We start from the raw sequence: 20991 nt of genomic DNA, 5'->3' as shown, positions 1-20991 counted from the left end.
TGACGTGATTTGAAAACACGCTCTTAAACGGCGTTCATTTTCGTAAAAATGAATTAAAAACGGTAAATAATTTTAAAAATTGCACTATAGGATTGAACATGTATAAAACTATATTTTAGCCATTTATAATAATTTAAGCGACCGTGCTAGAACCACGGGATCCGGGGGTGCCTAACACCTTCCCTCGGGTCAACAGAATTCCTTACACAGAATTTCTGGTTCGCAGACTCCAATTGGGAAGTCGAAATTTTTCCTCGATTTGGGATTTAAATTAAACCGGTGACTCGGGACACCAAAAGCCCATCCTTTCCCGAGTGGCGACTCTAAAAAATAAATAAATAATCCCATTTCGAATAATGTCACTTTAAATGGAAAAACTCCCTTATACATTTATCCTTCGGGGTAGAGGTGTAAAAAGGAGGTGTGACAGTGTGTACGGTTCATATGAACATTTGGCCCTTACAATGAATCCTAACGGCCGAGCCTTAGCTTTTAGCACATTAGAACTTCTTCTTCCCTTGCTAAAGACTTTAGTCTGAGGGTAATGACCCCCAGTATTGGAGATTGATCTCGTGAGGGCTCGGAAAATGTTGACCTAATACAAATGATCATCGACTCTGGTTTGAACCGGTCTTCAAGTCGAGTTAGCACATTTTATTGTTGCCTCGTTAAAAATCTTGCCAAAAAACCCACTTCGAGACAAAATCGGTTCAAGGGAAAAAGAGTGCATCACGTGTTTCAGGCCTAATAGCCACATCCGTCCTTGTCTAATTACCAGCATACGTTAGTCCGATTTATAACATGATTAAAAAATAATTGAGTTCGTACCTTAGCAGTAGTACCACTTTAAGTGTGTCACGTTCTAATTTTTCGGTAGTTGTGCGCAGTTTCCCGCTTCGAGTTTATACGTGCCCTTGCCGGTTATTCCACCAACCTTATACAATACTTCCCAGTTCGATCCCAGCTTCCCTTCATTCGGGTTCATGGTGTGTAATGTTAATTTCCTCAATACTAAGTCCCCGACTTGAAAGTGTCCTAGGCTAGTTCTTCGGTTGTAATACCTTTCTATTCATTTTTTATGGGCGGCCAAATGGACCAGGACGGCCTCCCGCCTTTCATCCAATAGTTCAAGGCTCGTGATCATGGCCTCGCTGTTTGGCTCTTCGGTCGCATACTAGAACCTGAGGCTTGACTCTCCCACCTCGACTGGTATCAAGGATTCGACTCCGTAGACCAAGGAGAAGAGGGTGGCTCCGGTACTAGATTTTGAAGCCGTACGATATGCCCAAAAGACTTCGGGAAGGATCTCTTTCCATTTCCTTTTCACACCATTCAACCTTTTTTTCAGGTTTAGAAGTATGGTCTACATTGTTGATTCTTCCTGCCCGTTCCCACTAGGGTGATTTGGCGTTGATAAAATCTTCTTGATCTTGTGATCTTCGAAAACTTTATTCACCTTGCTACTGGCGAATTGCTTCCCATTATCGCTAACGATCTTGACCGGTATTCTAAATCGACATATTTTGTGGTCCCAGATGAAGTTAATGACTTCTTTCTCCCAGACCTTTTTGAATGCTTGAGCCTCGACCCATTTGGAAAAATAATCGGTCATGAATAGAATGAATTGAACTTTACCGGATGCCCTTGGCAGAGGGCCGACGATGTCCATTCCCTACTTCATAAATGGACACGGTGACAAAATCGAGTGCAGTATTTCTCCCGGTTGATAAATCATCGAGACGTGCCTTTGGCAATCGTCGCATTTCCGTACGAAGTCCTTTGCATCTTTATCCATTTTGGTCCAATAATAGCTGGCCCTAATTAGTTTCCGCGCCAAAGATTCGGCCCCCGAACGGTTCCCACGAGTGCCTTCGTGAACTTGCCTCATGGCATATTCGGTCTCCCTCGGTCCCAAGCATCGAGCTAGCGGGCCGTCGAAGGTTCTCCTGAACAATGACCCTTCGACCAAGCTAAATCTGGCATCCTTGGTGCACAAGGATCTCAATTCTTTGGGATCTGAAGGCAATTTTTTGGTCTTCAAGTAGTCTATGTATTTGTTCCTCCAATACCAAGTTAAACTTGTTGAGTTTACTTCGGCGTGGCCCTCCTCTATCACGGATTTCATTAGTTGTACTAATGTTCCCTAACTGAATTCATCGGCATCGACCAAAGACCCCAAGTTAGCCAGTGCATCGGCCTCGCTGTTCTGATCTTGGAGTACATGCTGTAGGGTCCATTCCCTGAATCGATGCAAGGTCACCTTTAATTTGTCCAAGTAACTTCGCAGCTGCTTTTCGTTTACTTCGAACGTCTCGTTAATTTGATTTACCACAAGGAGGAAGTCGTACTTAGCTTCGATCACCTCAGCCTGAAGGCCTTTAGCCAATTCAAGACCTGCAATTATGGCCTCATAGACTGCCTAATTACATTCCCCATAGGTGGTTTCAATACAATCCCGAGCCTGACCCCTTCGCGTTCGAGGCATTGTCCATGAAAAGCATCTAGATTCCTGAAGTGATCCCCGAGGTTAACAGTAATTCCCTTTCGACATTGGGTACTAAGGCTGGCGTAATGTCTACCACCAAGTCTACCAAAATCTGAGATTTTATGGAGGTTCGGGGCCGATACTCGATATCGTACCAGCTAATTTCCACAACCCATTTGGCCAATCGGACCGAGAGCTCGGGCTTGTGCATGATGTTCCTTAGTGGGTAAGAAGTAACGACACATATGGGTTGGCATTGTAAGTACGACTTTAGCTTCCTGGAGGTGCTTAGCAAAGTGAGCGCTAATTTTTCCAGCTGTGGATACCTTGATTCGGCCTCGCCTAGAGTTCTACTGACATAGTAAATAGGGAATTGCGAACCTTCTTCCTCCTAAACTAAGACTCCACTTACTGCTACCTAAAAAATCACCAAGTAGAGGTACAATAGTTTGTTTGCCTTCGGAGTGTGCAACAAGGGTGGACTTGATAGGTACCGTTTGAGTTCTTCCAATGCTTGTTGGCATTCCGTTGTCCAGGAGAAATTCTTCTTCTTTTTTAACAGTGAGAATAATCGATGGCCTTTGTCTGAGGGCCTCGAGATGAAATGGCCTAAGGTGGCTATTTATCCCCCTGTCACTCTTTGGACAACCTTGACGTTTTCCACCATTGTGATGTCCTCTATGGCTTTTATTTTGTTGGGGTTGATCTCGATTCCTCGATTGAATACCATGAACCCGAGGAATTTTCCTTATTCGACCCCGAATGTGCACTTCTCTAGGTTCAGCTTCATATTGTATTTCTGCAATATATCGAAGGTCTCCTACAAATGTTTCACATGTTTCTCTGCTCGTAGGGACTTGACTAACATGACGTCAATATAAACTTCTAATTATTTTCCTATCTGTTCTTCGAACATCCGATTTACTAGGCATTGATAGGTGGCACCGACGTTCTTTAATCCAAACGACATTACATTATAACAGTAGGTGCCAAATTTAGTGATTAAAGAACTCTTTTCTTGATCTTCCGGGTCCATCCGAATTTGGTTGTAGCCGGAATAGGCATCAAGAAAACTGAGTATCTCATGCCCGACCGTCCCGTCGGTCATCCGATCGATGTTACAAATTGGGAAAGAATCTTTAGGGCATGCCTTGTTAAAATCCTTTTAATATACACACATTCTTAGCTTATTCCCTTTTTTTGGTACTACCACTACATTAGCTAACCGGTCCGGGTATTTGACCTCCTAGATGGACCCTATTTTAAGGAGTTTGGATACCTCATCCTTGATAAACACGTGCTTGACCTCAGATTGTGGCCTCCTCTTCTGTTTACCCGGATGGAACTTCGGGTCTAAACTTAGGTTATGAGTGGTCACCTCCGGTGGGATTTCTGTCATGTAAAGATGGGACCAAGCGAAACTATGTTAACTTTAAGAAAATCAGTGAGTTTTTTCTTGAGCTCAGGGGTAATCCCGTGCCCAGGTATACCTTTCGATCTGATAGGTGTTCAGTTATAATGAATTGCTCCAACTCCTCGACCGTCTATTTCGTGGCGTCGGTGTATCAGGAGCTATGAATGATCTCGGGACTCTATAATCTTCCTCTTCATCTATTCCGCGTTTCTCGAGTTCGACCGATACCGACATCAGTGATTGATATTTTGTTACTTTCTTGGCTGGCTCCGCGTTCCTTGATATCAAAATTGCGAGCACCGGGGTTACCTTGTCGACTGCGAACATCTCCTTTGCAGCTGGCTGCTCTCCGTAGACTGTCTTCATTCCTCCCGGTGTAGGGAATTTCAACGCCTGGTGCAAGGTTGAGGGTACCATCCTCATGTTGTGAACCCACGACCTTCCGAATAGAGCGGTATACCTTATTTCCTCTTTGATCACGAAAACTTTATCTCTTGGATCGTCTCGGTGGTGTTCACCGGCAGGGTTATCTCCTCTTTAGTGGTTTCTCATGCCATGTTAAATCTGTTCAACACCTGGACTGCCAGCACTATTTTGGTTTTTTAACCCCAACTGATCTACAACCCTTGATATGATGATGTTGGCCGAGCTACCTGGATCAATCAACACACGTTTAATTCGAGATTTATTGACTTGCACGGATATTACCAATGCATCATTGTGAGATTGTACGATGCCCTCGGCATCCTCGTCGCTGAACAAAATGGTTCCTTCCGGGACTTAATCTCGAGTGCGTTTTTCCGTTATGATAGATACTTTAGTGCGCTGTATTATCGGCCCTTAGGGGGGACATCGACCCCTCCAATGTTCATGTTTATGACATGCCGAGACTTCTCTTGTTCGGTCTGTTTGTTGGCGTCCCTATTCCTAAAGTGGTTTTTGGCTCGATCGCTCTGAATTCTCGGAGGTGCCCGTTATTGAACAACCGGGCAACTTCTTCTCTCTATTGTCGGCAATCCTCGGTCCAGTTGCCATTAGTGCCATGATACTTACATATCAAGTTAAGATCTCTTTGGGTAGGGTCGTACTACAATGGTCGAGGCCACTTGGTTTCCTTAATGTGCCCGATGGCTGATACAATGTTGGCAACATGAACGTTGAAGTTATACTCTAATAATTTTGGCGCTTCCCTACCCTCGAGTGTCCAGTCAAAACCATTTTTGCTCATCGGAACTCGGCTACTGGGCCCTCGATCGCTTTTCTTTTCGTTCCTTTCAGGGTGACGCCCGGTCCCATTTCCCCTTCGGTCTGCTCTGTATGGTTGGTACCGATCTCGCACCAACCTCGGCTCATGAACGACGTCTCTCTTAGACCCGTTGTCGGCCCTAATGGGATAAACAGGCCCAGAAGGGGATCCGAGTTGGTCGTCCTCGACTCTGATCTTTGACTGGTACTTGTTGTGGACGTCGGCCCAAGTTACCGCCGGGTACTCTACCAAACTTTGTTTTAGCTGTTGTAAAGACAAAGAGATTCGAGGGTTAAGTCTTTGAGTGAATGATTGAACGGCCCAATCATCTACAAACGGAGGCAGGTCCATCCGTTCCATCTGGAAACTTGACACGAACACCCTGAGCATCTCGGTATCTCTTTGTTTAACCTTGAAAAGGTCTGATTTTCTAGTCTCAACCTTGATGGCCCTGGCATGGGCCTTCACAAAAGCATCTGGAAGCATAGCAAATAAGTCAATGGAATTTGGGGGTAAGTTGTGATACCATATTTTCTCTTCTTTTGACAAAGTCTCCCGAACTTCTTTAGTGACACCGACTCAATTTCATTATCTTCCAAGTCGTTCCCTTTGATGGCGCATCTATAGGAGGTCACATGCTCATTCGGATTTGTGGTTCAGTTATATTTTGGGATATCGAGTATACAAAACGTCTTTGGGATCGTCTATGATGCCGCGCTCGGAGGGAAAGGCTTTTGGACATTCTTGGAATTCGACCCTTTCAATATCGGGCGTGCTCTTGGGATTTGACCGACCCTGGAATTGTATGTTTCAACCTTCTTGTCATTGGCCTCAATTTTATTATCACATGCTTCCACCCGCTTCTTTAATGCTTCAAGCGTTTTCATTATCTCAGGGTTAACCCTGGCTCAGCTTCACCCAGTATCTCGGTGGTTTGTTCGTTTCTTCGAGTTCTTTCCCGGGATTGTTCGGGCTCGACCCTGCTAGGGGCGTGGCCTTTATTCTGTATATGTTTTATTGCCGCCTATTGAGCCTGAAACATTTCGAATATTAGCCGTATGCTTAGCCCATTTCCTTCGCCTTCGGGTACTTCTCGAGCTGTTGGTCGGGGTTCTCTAGGAATGCTGTTTTCAAGATCAGTTGGCAGATTGACATTAATAGCCACCTGTGAGTTGGCATCGACCGGATCGGCAACTAGGACTCCATTGGGATCACTAGGGGGAACCTTATTGCTAGGCACTGATGTCGCCCAAACTCACACCACAAATATAGGTAGTGAGGCGGTCGAAGCAATAATAAAACCCAACGCGAGTCAGGGTCGATTCCTCAGGGAGTTAGAATTTGGAATAGGTATATATTTAGTGCAATTGTATGATGTGCCTCAAATAACACTTCCACATTCTTGTTTGTTGTTTTTACTTCTACTTTAAGCTATTGATTGCAATTATGAAACTAGGAGACTATATTTTTTTGTTTTGGTTGTTTCTCAAATGACAAAAGATCTAGGTCATGGCTTCTACCTAGGTGGTTACCTAATGGGTTGTAAACTCTAGGCAAGTTTGATTCGTCGATGGCTTCCGCATCTTCTTCACCTGTTTTCCCAAATCCGCATCTTCTTCACCTGTTTTCCCAAATCCTCAATGGCTTTCTCGTGTGCCACCGCTGAAGTTATGATAGTCTTCGGGTTGTCCAGAATCTTCTTCATTGTTTCCTTCACTGACGGAGGTACCTGCAGCTCTGCTGGGGCTGCTGGGCGGAGGACTGCTCTGCAACAGCACTGGGTATGTCAGTCAGCTTTGTAGTAGTTTCCTGCATCCGGTTGTTGAGACTCGCCAATGTCTGGGAGACTCGTAGCGCAGTCTGAGGATATGTAGATGAGGCTGTCACTGATAGTCCAGTAGAGGAAGATGTTGGCAAGTCCGCTGTCCCGGTGGAAGGGTCGGCTGCTGTGGGAGGTAATGTAGATGCTGAAGGTGCAGCAGCCGAATCAGTAACTACTACCGCTGGCTCCTCAGTCTGGCCAGTGGAGGTAGTAGCCTTACCCTTGAATTTCGGGTTGTCAGCTCCCTGGAGGTGGTACCATGACAATGGCTTCTTTTCCTTTACTTCGGTATCATAATGTCTCTGCTCCACCCTTTGATCCTTGAAGTATTCTATGAGGAAGTTCGGGTACGGATAGGATCTTTCACCCTTCTGGACAGCTAAAGTGATGTTGGTGGACATGATGGCACCAACATTAATCGGATACCCAGCCATAATGGATGGCACCAAAACTGCACGGGGAAGTGGGAGGTTGTTCTCATTGAGGCATGGATCAATGCAGCTACACACGAATGTCTGCCACCCTTTTGCTTCAAAGTTTAGGGTGGATCGAACTATTGGAACCCCTGCTGTGAGCCATGGAGGTATTACCCCTCGGATTGCCAGAATCTCAGCTAGTCACGGGCGAGGTGCATCAACCATAGCTAGATTTTCCAAGTATTGCTCTACTTCTACTTCTTCAAACCCCACATATGTGTTCTGTGCACAGGAGTCAAAGCGGATTTTCATATTCCGCACCTTTGATGTAAGCAACATTGGCATAGAATTCTTTGACTACGTGCTCATTTGCCTCTAGAACGCTGTGGGTGAACCATTTCCATACCTTTCTTTCCTGGAATTGTCTGAGGACATTCGGAATGTGCTTGTTTAAATCTTTCATCAAGAATTATCGGTCAAGAGTGAGCGACCTCTGTGGCTACCATTCTCTAAATTTTGCAAAAGCATTAGCGCTGACGAATCTGTCTTCCCATAGCTCTGGCCTTCTTGATCTCTGTAAACCTCCCACTGTAGTATCACCCCCTTTCCCATCATCTGGGACATCATCATCATCGTCTAAATTAATTGGAGCAGCTGGAGAATGTAGGGAAGAGGGCTCAGAGTCTTGGCTACCCTCTTCCAAACCTTCAGAAGAACTGGCAGAAGACGATGATTCATTTACCAAGTGAAATCTACCCGGGACTTGTTGTGATTGGGCTTCCGGTTGTGCTTGCACGGAGTTACCCTTAGAAGCTTCCCTAGATGGGACAACTCACTGGTTTCGGAGGGTTCAGGAGCTCTATTGGTTGTAGCATTCTTGCTTATTGCTCTTTGGATTGCTAGGGGTAAGTTTATTTTGCCTCGACCTCGGCCCTGGGAGGGTTCTACCCTCCCTTTTGATGTATCACCTCTTCCTATTGATCTACCCATTTTCTGCAACATAATAGTAATAGGAATCAGTTAGACTTGAACTCATAATGTATACAGAAGCATACTTGAAAGTAACAGTAAATCAATCTCAGAAGAGGCAGTGCGGACCGCACATAAGTGAGTGCAGACGCAGACTGTCGAGTGCGGACCGCACAAAAGTGAGTGCGGCAGCACAACCCCAGGTTCAGACTACTGGGGTCTCTAATTTTTCATCAGTGCGGACCGCACAAAAGTGAGTGCGGCCGCACAAGTCCACTGCGGACCACACAATTTTGAGTGCGGATGCACAATTCATCACAATTATGCCCTAACTCAGAGAGCTGCAGACCACACCAAAATGAGTGCGGCCGTAAAGCTCAAAGTGCGGACCGCACAAAAATGAGTGTGGCCGCATAATTTGGATTTTACGGGCACTGCCTTATGATTCAGATAATGTTTTCCAAAATTAGGCATAGTTCCAGCAATTAAGCATGATTAGCTACTTACCCAAGCCCGAATTAACATTTAATATGCTACCCACATGATTCTAAGCAAAAATGACTAACTATTGACATTTTGAGGCATGTAATTAACCCTAGACCAAAGAACAAAACTAAGAAAAGATGAAAAATCTAAAGATGTAATGAACATACCTGTAATGAAGGATGTAGGTGAGAATCTAAGAGATGAGATGCTTGAAGTTTGAGAATTAGTGGGGGATGCACTGTGCTTGCTTAAGGCTTGAAGTTTCAGAGAATGTAAAGTGTAAAAAGTTTTGAAAAGCCCTATTTATACTTTTGACCCGTCGGGCCCAGAATTAACCTGAGTACGGCCACACAATTTTGAGTCCGGCATGCACTCATTACCTGATCCTCTGAAGACATTCTGCAGACCGCACAAAAGTGTGCGGCCGTAGAATTTGTGCGAACTGCACAATTTTGTGTGTGGCTGCACAGTCATTTTTGATCTTCCAATTATGCGGACCAAACTTCAGAGATCATGCATTTTTGATCTTCCAGTTGTGCGACCACACACAGAATTATGCGGCCGTAGAGTGTCAGTGTGGTCCGCATAATTCTGGTGCGGTGCGCACTATTATGACACTTAGACAATTATTTTATGCACAGTCCCTGCAATGCACACTCATTCCTGCATACACTTCAAAATTAGCTAGCATAAAACAAAGCCTATCTAATCTAAAGAAGAAAACCAAGAAAAAGAAAAAGACACATGGGTTACCTCCCAAGAAGCACCCGAGTTAACGTCGTGGCACGATGCATATTACCAATCACTTGAAATGAAGAACCGCCCCAATGTGGCCATCATCATCCTTGCCAAGATAATGCTTAACCCGGTGCCCATTGACTCTAAAAACCTCATCATTCTTATTTTTCAAATCTAGAGCACCAAAGGGGGTTACATTCACCACTTTAAAGGGGCACTCCATTTTGACTTCAACTTGCCCGGAAACATCCGTAACTGGGAATTGAACAAAAGCACAAGATTACCCTCTTTAAACTCCTTGTTGTGGATGTACTTGTTAGAGAGGTACTTCATCTTCTCCTTGTAAAGAAACGAACTTGTGTAGGCATGATACAGAATTCATCAAGCTCATTCAAATGGGCCACTCTTATGTTTGCGGCGACATCCCACTCAAGGTTCAACTTTTTCAAAGCTCACAGGGCCTTATGTTCAAGTTCTACCGAAAAATGACACGCCTTCCCAAACACCAATCGATATGGAGACATCCCAACCGACATCTTGTAGGCCGTCCTATAAGCCCAAAGAGCATCATCAAGTTTTCTTGACCAATCCGTTCGGTTGGCATTCACAATCTTAGACAGAATACTCTTGATCTCCCGGTTGGAGACTTCAACTTGTCTGCTTGGTTGAGGATGGTAGGGGGTCAAGACTTTATGAGTGACGCCATACTTGGTGAGTAAGGTATTAAAAGCACGGTTGCAAAAATGCGAACCCCCATCACAAATAATGGCTCTCAGAGTACCAAACCTTGTAAAGATGTTCATCTTCAAAAATGCCACCACACTTCGAGCTTCGTTGTTGGGTAAAGCCACGACTTCAACCCATTTTGACACATAGTCATAGCTACCAAAATGTAAGTGTTCCCACAAGAGCTCACAAACGGTCCCATGAAATCAATACCCCAAATATCAAAGATATCAATCTCCAAGATGGTGGTGAGGGGCATCTCATTATTCTTGGAAATCCCACCGGCCCTTTGGCATTCATCACAACGCTTGACAAGCTCACTAGCGTCCTTGTAGAGAGTAGGCCAATAAAATTGACAACTCAAAACTTTTGTTTCCGTTATAGCTCCACCATGGTGAGCACCATACGGTGAAGAGTGGAAAGCCTTAAGAATTCCCATTTGTTCTTCCTCCGGCACACATTCTCGGATCACACCATCGGTACATATCCGGAAAAGATATGGCTCATCCCAATAATAGTCCAAGCCATCTGTTTGAGCTTCTTCCTTTGGTTTGAAGAGAACTCATTCGGTACAATGCTGGTCACAAGATAATTGGCTAGATCGGAAAACCATGGCATCCCGGTCATTGAAACGACTAGGAGTTGCTCGTCGGGAAATGAATCATATATCTCAAGGCCATCATGTGGCCTCCCCTCCTACTCCAATTGGGACAAGTGGTCCGCCTCTTGATTTTCACTACCCTTGCGGTCTTGAATCTTTAGATCAAACTCTTGCAATAGAAGCACCCACCGCATTAGCCTTTTCTTAGAATCTTTCTTGCACATCAAATACCGAAGCGTCGCATGGTCGGTATGAACTATCACCTTAGTACCCATAAAATACGGCCAGAACTTCTCCATAGCAAAAACAATAGCAAGTAGCTCCTTTTCAGTCACTGTGTAGTTGACTTGGGCATCATTCATGGTCTTGCTATCATAGTTGACCGGATGGAAGATTTTGTTGATTCTTTGCCCCAACACCGCTCCAACCGCAACCTCACTAGTGTCACACATGAGACAAAAGGCAAGCTCCAATTTTGTGCGGTGATAATAGTAGTAGTAGTCAACTTGAATTTAAGAAATTCAAATGCCTTCATACAATCTTCATTGAAATGGAACTTGGCATCCTTCTCCAAAAGTTTGCACAATGGTTCACCACCTTGGAAAAGTCCTTGATGAATCAGCGGTAGAAACCCACATGACCCAAGAAGCTCCTCACTCCCTTCATAGAAGTAGGGGGAAGGAGTTTGGAGATCAACTCAATCTTGGCCTTGTCGACCTCAATACCATGCTTTGAAATTTTGTGGCCAAGGAGAATGCCTTCCTCGACTATGAAGTGACACTTCTCCCAATTCAACACCAAATTTGTCACCTCACATCTATCCAATACCCTATCCAAATTGTTCAAACAATCTTCAAATGAATTCCCAACCATAGAAAAATCATCCATAAAGACCTCAAGAATATCCTCCACCATGTCGGCGAAAATAGCCAACATACACCGTTGAAAAGTCGCCGGTGCATTACACAGACCAAAAGGCATCCGCGAGAATGCGAAAGTACCATAAGGGCAAGTGAAAGTGGTCTTCTCTTGGTCCTCAGGAGCAATAAGGATTTGATTATAGCCAGAGTATACATCAAGAAAGCAATAAAAAGCACGTCCGTCCAACCTATCAAGCATTTGGTCAAGAAACGGAAGCGTGAAATGATCTTTTCGAGTGACTTTGTTGAGCTTCCTATAGTCCATGCACACTCTCCACCCGATGACAGTTCTTGTTGGCATCAATTCATTCTTGTCATTTTTTACCACAGTCATGCCCCCTTTCTTTGGAACACATTGCACCAGAGAGGTCCACGAGCTATCGGAAATGTGGTACACAACCCCGACAACTAACCACTTTATTATCTCCTTCTTCACCACCTCTTGCATCGCTTCATTTAGTCTCCTTTGATGTTGAACGGAGGGTTTGGCACCCTCCTCCAAAATAATCTTGTGCATACAAAAGGCGGTGCTTATGCCCCGGATATCCGCCAAAGTCCATCCGATTGCTTTTTTTCTCCTTTGTAGCACCTCCAATGTGGACGCTACCTGCATGTTAGTCAAGCAAGAAGAAAGGATAACCGGTAAAGTAGAAGAAGGGCCAATGAATTCATACCTGAGATGTGGAGGCAATGGCTTTAACTCCAAGTGGGAGGCTCCTCGATTGAGGGCTTTGTTGGAGGAGTCTTCCGGTTTTCAAGATCCAAAGATAGCTTGCGGGGCTCATAAGTGTACGACCCCATGCGTTGCTATGCATTCACACTCTCTACATAGCCTTCTTTCTCCTCAACATCATCAAGATTCAGCAAAACGGCTTCCAAATTATCCTCAAAATTCATGGTATCACTAGCATCATCAACAATCACGTCGGTGACCAAATCAACGAACGAACAAACTTCATTACTATTCGGTTTCCTCATAGATTTGCACACATGGAAGACCACCTTTTCATCACCCACACGAAAAGTGAGCTCACCGGCTTCCACATCAACAAGAGCCTTCCCCGTAGCAAGGAAAGGTCTACCCAAAATGATAGGCACCTCATAGTCCACTTCACAATCATGAATCACAAAGTCCGCCGGGAGGAGGAACTTGTCAACTCGAACCAACACATCATCAATAATGCCCAATGGCCTCTTCATTATATGATTCGCCATTTGCAACCTCATGGATGTGGGTCTTGGTTTCCCAATTCCCAATGTTTTGAACACTGAATAGGGCATAAAGTTGATACTCGCCCCAAGATCACATAAAGCTTTGGCAAAGTCGGCACTCCCAATAGTGCAAGGGATTGTCAAAGCGCCTGAATCTTCCAACTTAGGAGCCCTTGAGTGCACAATAGTACTCACTTGATGTTTCATCGTGATTGTCTCACAATTCATTGATCGTTTATTGGTTACCAAATCCATCATGAATTTTGCATATCCCGGCATTTTTTCCAATGCCTCAACCAACGACACATTAATCGACAAACTCTTCATCATATCAATAAACTTTTTGAATTGGTTTTCACTGTTTTGCTTTGCAAGCCTTTGAGGGTATGGAGGATGAGGCCTTGGCATTGGTTCCTTATCCTTTGGCACTACCGGTTCCGGCATGTCAATCACGTGTTCCCTAGAAGGGTTCACTTCTTCTTGCGTCTCCTCCACACTTTCATCTATATCAATTATCACTTCTTCATTAGCTTGAAACACATTGCTTGGGATTTCATCTTCTTGAACCACAACATCTTCATCCACAAATCTTCTTTGATTTGAGGTGGTTGCATCTCCACCTTTTCCACTTCTAGTAGTCACGGCCATAGCATGTCCTGTATTATTCCCACCCTTTGGGTTCACCACCGTATCACTAGTTAGTGCCCCCTTAGGACGAGTGTTCAAATCTTGTGAGATTTGGCCTAATTGAACATCTAAATTGCGAATAGAAGTGTTGTGAGAGGCTAATTGAGCATCGGAGTCGACATTTTTCTCCATCATCTATTCAAACATATTCTCAATTCTATCCATTTCATTATTAGAGTAGCTCGGACCTTGAGAAGGATAGGGAGGTGGATTGCTTGGTTGCTGGAACATCGGAGGCCTTTGAAAACCCGGACCCCGATTGTTGTTGTTGTTCCACCCTCCTTGATTATTTCCTCCCCAGTTGCTTTGACTGTTGCCACCCCAATTGCCTTGGAGATCACCTCCCCAATTGCCTTGGTTACCTTGATTATTCCAATGGCTTTGATTATTGTTGCTACCAATCCAATTGCCTTGGTTGTTCCAATTGCCTTGATTTCCTTGCGATCTCCATTGTTGTTGATTTTGTCCTTGAACATTGTATCTTTGGCCTTGATAATTGTTGACATATTGAACTTCTTCTTCTTGCTGATTGAACGAATTACCTTGATCATAACCACTATCATCTTGCATGACTAATTCCGGACGGTTTTGCATTTGTTGACCTTGTTGCCGTGTTTTGTTTGCCATCATATTCACTCCTTCCATTGCATGCACTTGTCGGTCCTTAACTTGTTGAAGCTGAGCTTTGGCCAATTGGTTCCTGGTAGTTGTCAACTCGGATGTAGCTTGTCCATGATCATGTAGTTCCTTGTGTAGGTGAATGACATTAGGGTCACCTTGTAGAACATTGTCTCTACTTTGCCACGCTGATGAGGTATCCCCCATCTCATCAAGAATTTCACTAGCTTCGGCATAGGGCGTGTTCATGAAGTTCCCTCCGGCGAGTTGATTTACCACACATTGACTTGTTGTGTTGATCCCCCTGTAGAAGGTTTGTTGGATCATGGCCTCAGTCATATCAATATTCAGGCACTCTTTAACCATGGTACGATATCTTTCCCGAATCTCGTGCAATGGCTCATTGGGTTCTTGCTTGAATGCAAGAATCTCATCCCGAAGCGTCGCCAAATGTCCCAGAGAGAAGAATTTGGAAATGAATTTTTCCGCCAACTCATCCCAAGTGTGTATGGAATGATTGGGAAATCTCTCTAACCAGTCCAATGCCTTTCCCCGTAGAGAAAAGGGAAATAACCTCAACCTCAGCGCGTCCTCATAGACATTTGTTTGCTGGCTCCCCCAACAAGTATCGACGAACCCCTTCAGATGCTTGTAGGCATTCTGACTCAGAGCCTCGATGAAGAATCCCCGTTGCTCAAGTAGTGTAAGCATCACATTGGTGATTTGGAAGTTGCCCGCCCTAATGTGGGGCGGGACTATAGCACTTGCATAACCCTCGTTCGGTAATTATCGGTGGGCTGCTGCTCTTGGTTGAGGTGGGGGAGGGACAGGAACATTATCTTGAGGCGGGTGGTCTCATCTATTTTCTTGAGGTTCAAGAGTAACCTCATCCATTTGGTCATCGTCCACTTCCTCCCCCAATGGCACATTTCCGATGGGCTCGTTGTTGAGAGCCATTCTCGTACCTATAATCAATTCAAAAACAAAATTAGTGACTCGGAAGGAAAAGAAGGCAAAGCCACAAAACCTAATTATATAGCTAAATCTGCTTAACTCTCCGGCAACGACGCCAAAAATTGATATCGCCCAAACTCACACCACAAATATAGGTATTGAGGCGGTCGAAGCAATAATAAAACCCAACGCGAGTCGGGTTCGATTCCTCAGGGAGTTAGAATTTGGATTGGGAATATATTTAGTGCAATTGTATGATGTGCCTCATATTACACTTCCATATTCTTGTTTGTTGTTTTACTTCTACTTTAAGCTATTGATTGCAAATATGAAACTAAGAGACAATATTTTCGGTTTTGGTTGTTTTTCAAATGATAAATGATCTAGGGTCGTGGCTTCTACCTAGGTGGTTACCTAATAGGTTGTAAACTCTAGGTCAAGTTTGATTAGTCGAGGTTGTAATATAGTAATCCCATGTAGTTACCCACTCTATACCTCTCGGTAGTTTAAGTGTTTTTGCCCAATTTGACTTTTTCAAGTCCAAATGGGTAATTCACAAAACAAGTGATATATGCTCAAGTCGGGTCTTACAATCTCTAGATTTGGCCCTTTAATTGGGGCTATCAATTTCTTGAGTTTACCCCAATTTCTTGTTAGCCAAGTGTTCCTAGACTTAGTCTCTCTTTCTCAAGTAGAGACTAAGTCAAATGGGCATGAATCAATATTTGCAACCATTTATTCTTGAATTCAAGCATGAACTTGGCTAAATATCACTAACCCAATCACAAACAAGCCCTAAATCAAATACCCATTAAGTCCCCACACTAGGGCTGGGCCACAACCCTAGGTAGAAATTTAGCTACTCATGAAAAATGAAGAAATACAAGAAGAAATTAAGACAGAATGCATAATAATTGATTAGAGAGAGAAAATGTAATGTTTAGAATTTAATCTGGTACAAAATTACTCAAAACAGTAAAGCAAACGGCTCAGGTGCTCTTCCCAAAACTAAACTTAACCTAAAAATGATAAAAAGTACTATTTATACTAGGTTGAAAAAATCTGGCAAAAATGCCCCTGCGGAGGTTGTGCGGACCGCACATTTCTGAGTGCGTCCGCACTCTTGCTTCTGCAGCCGCATAATTCTAGTGCGGTCCGCATTCCTTGAACTTGAGCTCTGGCTTTTGCTGGACTTCTGCGGACTGTACAAAAATAAGTGTGGTCGCACTCTTGATTATGCGGCCGCACAAAAATGGTGCGGATCGCATTTCTTCTTTAAACTTAAAGTTTCATCTCTCTGATCTTTGTCTTCTGCAGACCGTATAATTTTGAGTGTGGCCGCACTTGTCCTTCTGCGGCTGCACAGTTATGGTACGGTCCGCACATCTTCAGCTGGCCCAAAAACTAACTCTTTGAATCTCCTCTTCTGCGGCCGCACTGTAGGCCTTTTTGCCCTGTTTTTGTTTTTGTTAACTTTTGACTCCTTTATGAGTTGATTTTGACTTCTTTCGCTCGTTTTCCTATATTCCTGTACAAAAGCACATTTCATTAGTTCTTAGGAATACCTTTATGCCTTTTGAGCTAAAGCGCAAGTAAAAGAGAGCAAATAAGCAGTCAAAACTCCTGCTTATCAGGCACCGAATTATTGTTTTTGCCAAGATGGCCAGACTCAACGTCAACGTTCAAGTGGGCAGACTGAGAATTTGACATTTTTAAGCTGACAAGAAATTAATACTTTAAAGAATAAGTGTAAAATAGAGTGTGTTATGGATATGTGTATCAAACCACCACTATTATCCTTATCCCCACAGTGGACCAAACTGTTTACCTTTAAAACGAATAACAACTAAATTTGTATGCGATTTTAAGGATACATGGATTGACTCAACACAAAATAATCAAGAATATTAAATAAATGAGTTAAAGAACACATGAATAATCAAACCAAATGTATTGCTATGGCTCAGATTGAACCTAGGCTGAACAGTGGTTTTACCCTCGATCGGACCCTCTGTTCGAAACCAATTGTGAATGAAGAACAAATAGTGGAGTAAGAACTTTACAATAACTAGAAAGGAGAAAAATAAATTTGTTTTGCCTTGGTTTGCATGTTACGTTTTCTGTTATCAAATAAAAGCTCCCCCTTTATATAGTAGGAGAGTTTCACCCCTAGTACAAATCTAAAAAGGTAAAAATCTTCGTTTTTCATTAATTACTGATCCGTAACTGCCATTGAGCGAGGTCCGCGCTGTGATATGTGGTTGTTTGCGAATATCACGACCCTCAATTTGTCATGTATAACCTTTCATTGTGCTATCCGAAGTCTTAGAACTCGTTTCAAGTCCGGGGTACGTCGTTCTATTAGGTCCAATGGCGATCACTTCATCCATTTTCACGAGCCTCGATACAAAGAGTTCCTGGCTTTGATTTCATTCTCGCGTGTTCATGCCCTCACTTCGTTTTATTCATCGAAATATCGGGGTGTGCATTCTCCCCTATTTCGCCCGTACGCTAGCTACAAAGGTGAATTTTTTTACTCTTTACTCCCTTTTTGGAAGACCTATTCTACTTTACAAAGCAGATTTTATATTTTTAATTTAAAGATAAAGTAATACTGTAATTAGATAATGCCTTACAATCTCTCAATGCCACCATCACCTAAAAGGTTATTTGTGCCCCAAGGTAATTCGGATGCAACTAAGAATTGGTTTAGTAGTTAAATTGTATCTCGAGTTTGAGTCTGAGAAGGAAGAATATTTTGGTACGAAACATTCCTTTCTTTGGCAGTTAATTCTGCACAAATTCGAATTAATTGAATTATTCAAACACCAAATTCCTAAGAAAATATTTAAATCTTTATAACTCATATGTTGAAGTATAATATTGTTTGACCCAAAAACTGGTTTTGAGATTAAATAATTAAATTTGTATTTTTCAAGGGCCACTAGCAGTTCGTTTGATTCAAGACGATTATAGATAATGAATAAAGACAAACAAGATATAACAAAATAGATTAAAATGAACGATGCAATAGAGAAAGTTCTTCTTTATTTTCAATCCCGACAATCTCCGATCGCAGGTATGATTGATTTACAAAGCTTAGTCAGGAAAATGCTAGCACAAAATGATATTGTATTTCAGAAAGTGTTTCCTTTTTTATTTTTGTTGATCCCTCTTTGAAGCGTTGGGGTGACTTTTATAGCAATAGAAAGAAAAATATTATTTCGATTTTCGAGCCAGCACATCAGTAGATTAGATAGTGGGGAGCGGGATCCTCGATAATGGCTTCCGTTTTAGTGTAACATAGATATTCATGATCCATGGATAAGGTTGACTGAGTCTCTGAATTCATTTGTCCACATTTTGAATACTTGACCCTTCGATGACCATAATCTCATAACCTTCCGAACTCGGTAGCGGATCCCATAATTTGATTTCTAGATTTTAATTGCCATGTGAAACTTTTTGGTCATGCCAATTGGAGAGGGTAATTTTTACCCATATAGTCAATCCCACCCACTTGCGGTCAATTCAATGACAAATGCTCAATAATTGGTAGTCTTCTTTCCTTTGAAGGAGTCAATCTTGCAAAAAATTCTTCCTTTTGCAAGAAAGAGTTTCAACAAAACTCATTCTGTAGGACTGACATGACTCCTGCGTAATCCATACTTAATATGCTAGAACATATGGTTGTTTTCCGTCAGTCTTCTTACCTGTTATAGTTCCTAGGTAATAATGATTACTTATTGGTGTCGCCCAAACTCACACCACAAATATAGGTAGTGAGGCAGTCGAAACAATAATAAAATCCAACGCGAGTCGGGGTCGATTCCTCAGGGAGTTAGAAATGGATTAGGTATACACCCAGTGTAATTGTATAATGTGCCTAAATTTGCACTTCCTCATTCTTGCTGGTTGTTTCTATTTCACTGTAAACTGCTGATTGCAATTAATAAACTAGAAGACAATATTTTTGATTTTGGCTGTTTTTCAAATGATAAAGGATCTAGGGTCGTGGCTTCCACCTAGGTGGTTACCTAACGGATTGTAGATTCTAGGAATTTGATTAGGCGGGGTCGTAATATAGCAATCACACGCAATTACCCACTCTATACCTCTCGGCAGTTTGAGTAATTTTGCCTAATTTGGCTTTCTCAAGTCCAAATGGGTATTGCTCAAATCAAGTGATATATGCTCAAGTCGGGTCTTACTATCTCTAGATTTGACCCTTTAATTGGGGCTATCAATTTCTTGAGTTCACCCCAATTCCTTATTAGCCAAGTTTTCCTAGATTTAGTCTCTCTTTCTCAAGTATAGACTAAGTCAAAAAAGCATGAATCACTGTTTGCAACCATTAATTCTAGAATACAAGCATAAACAAGGCTAAATATCACTAACCCAATCACGAACAAGCCCTACATTAAATACCCATTAAGTACCCACACTAAGGTTGGGCCGCAACCCTAGCTAAAGATTTAGCTACTCATGAAAAATAAAGAAATACAAGAAGAAATTAAGATAAAATGCATAATAATTGACTAGACAAAGAATATCTAATGTTTAGAAGTTAATCTAGTACAAAATTACTCAAAAAAGTAAAGAAAACGGCTCAAGTCCACTTCTGAAAACTAAACTTAACCTAAAAATGGCAAACTGTTCTAGTTATACTAAGCTAAAAATATCTGACAAAAATGCCCCTACGAAGGTTGTGCCGACGCTTAATTCTGGTGCGGTCCGCATGTCGCGCCCCTTTTTCTCATGAAATCGGATTTTCGACACATGAAAAATCTTTTAAGGAAGGTGTTAAAAGAGAGAGTCGCCACCTAACAGTTTGAGGTGCGTTAGGGCACCTGTTTGCAAGTAACTCAGGTTTAACTAGTTTTCATCACCAAAGATCGGGTAAGGTCTCAAATTACCTCGAGGAGAAGGTGTTAGGCACTCTTCGAGGTCCACAACTGTGGGTCCTGATCGAACTCGAATTATATGAATTAGTCCAAAATAAAGGGAAAGACAAGGAGTTGAGGCAATTATTATCCAAATCTACCAATGAACAAACAATTGATTTTAAGACAAGATGGGAGGGGGAGTCCTAAGTTTTTTAGCCTAAAGGATCACCCCGTGCAACTTAAATAATACTTCGTAACTCCCTCGAGATGGGGTGTTACTCGTATTATTTAGCGGGCACAGACTATCATCTCCTGCTACCCGATTACTATCTTTAAGTTGTTACCTAAGGCGCACTAATTAATTCTAAACCATACCTTATACGTGCACTACCCATCCCATACCTATGGTCCAGGAGGCGTTTGGACCTCTATTTGGGTGGTTATAGACTTAACTTAGGTTGCTCAAAATGAGAAAACTAGGCGACATACAAAATAAGTTGGATTTCATATAAAAGCAATTAAGGGCTCAAGTTAGCGTCCACACCTAGACAACAAATGCACGCAAACAGATTAGACGTTTTACAATTTCAGAACTAATACGAGATGGGGGTACTTGAATCCTATAGGCGTGACTTCTATGTGATTCTGAATTTTAAGCATGCAGGCAATTTCAGACGCAAGGTGCTATTTTAGAGGAATGCTTCCCGAATAACTATACAGTTTAGGGAACCTGATATTATACGCTGATTATTACAGATTAAGTGTTTAAACCTATAGACATGATATCAATGTGCAGTAGTTGGCAGTGGTA

The sequence above is a fragment of the Nicotiana attenuata genome, chromosome 1 (genome assembly GCF_001879085.1).
Source record: "Nicotiana attenuata strain UT chromosome 1, NIATTr2, whole genome shotgun sequence".
NCBI classification, from domain to species: Eukaryota; Viridiplantae; Streptophyta; class Magnoliopsida; order Solanales; family Solanaceae; genus Nicotiana; species Nicotiana attenuata.
Note: the sequence above shows the minus strand (reverse complement) of the source record.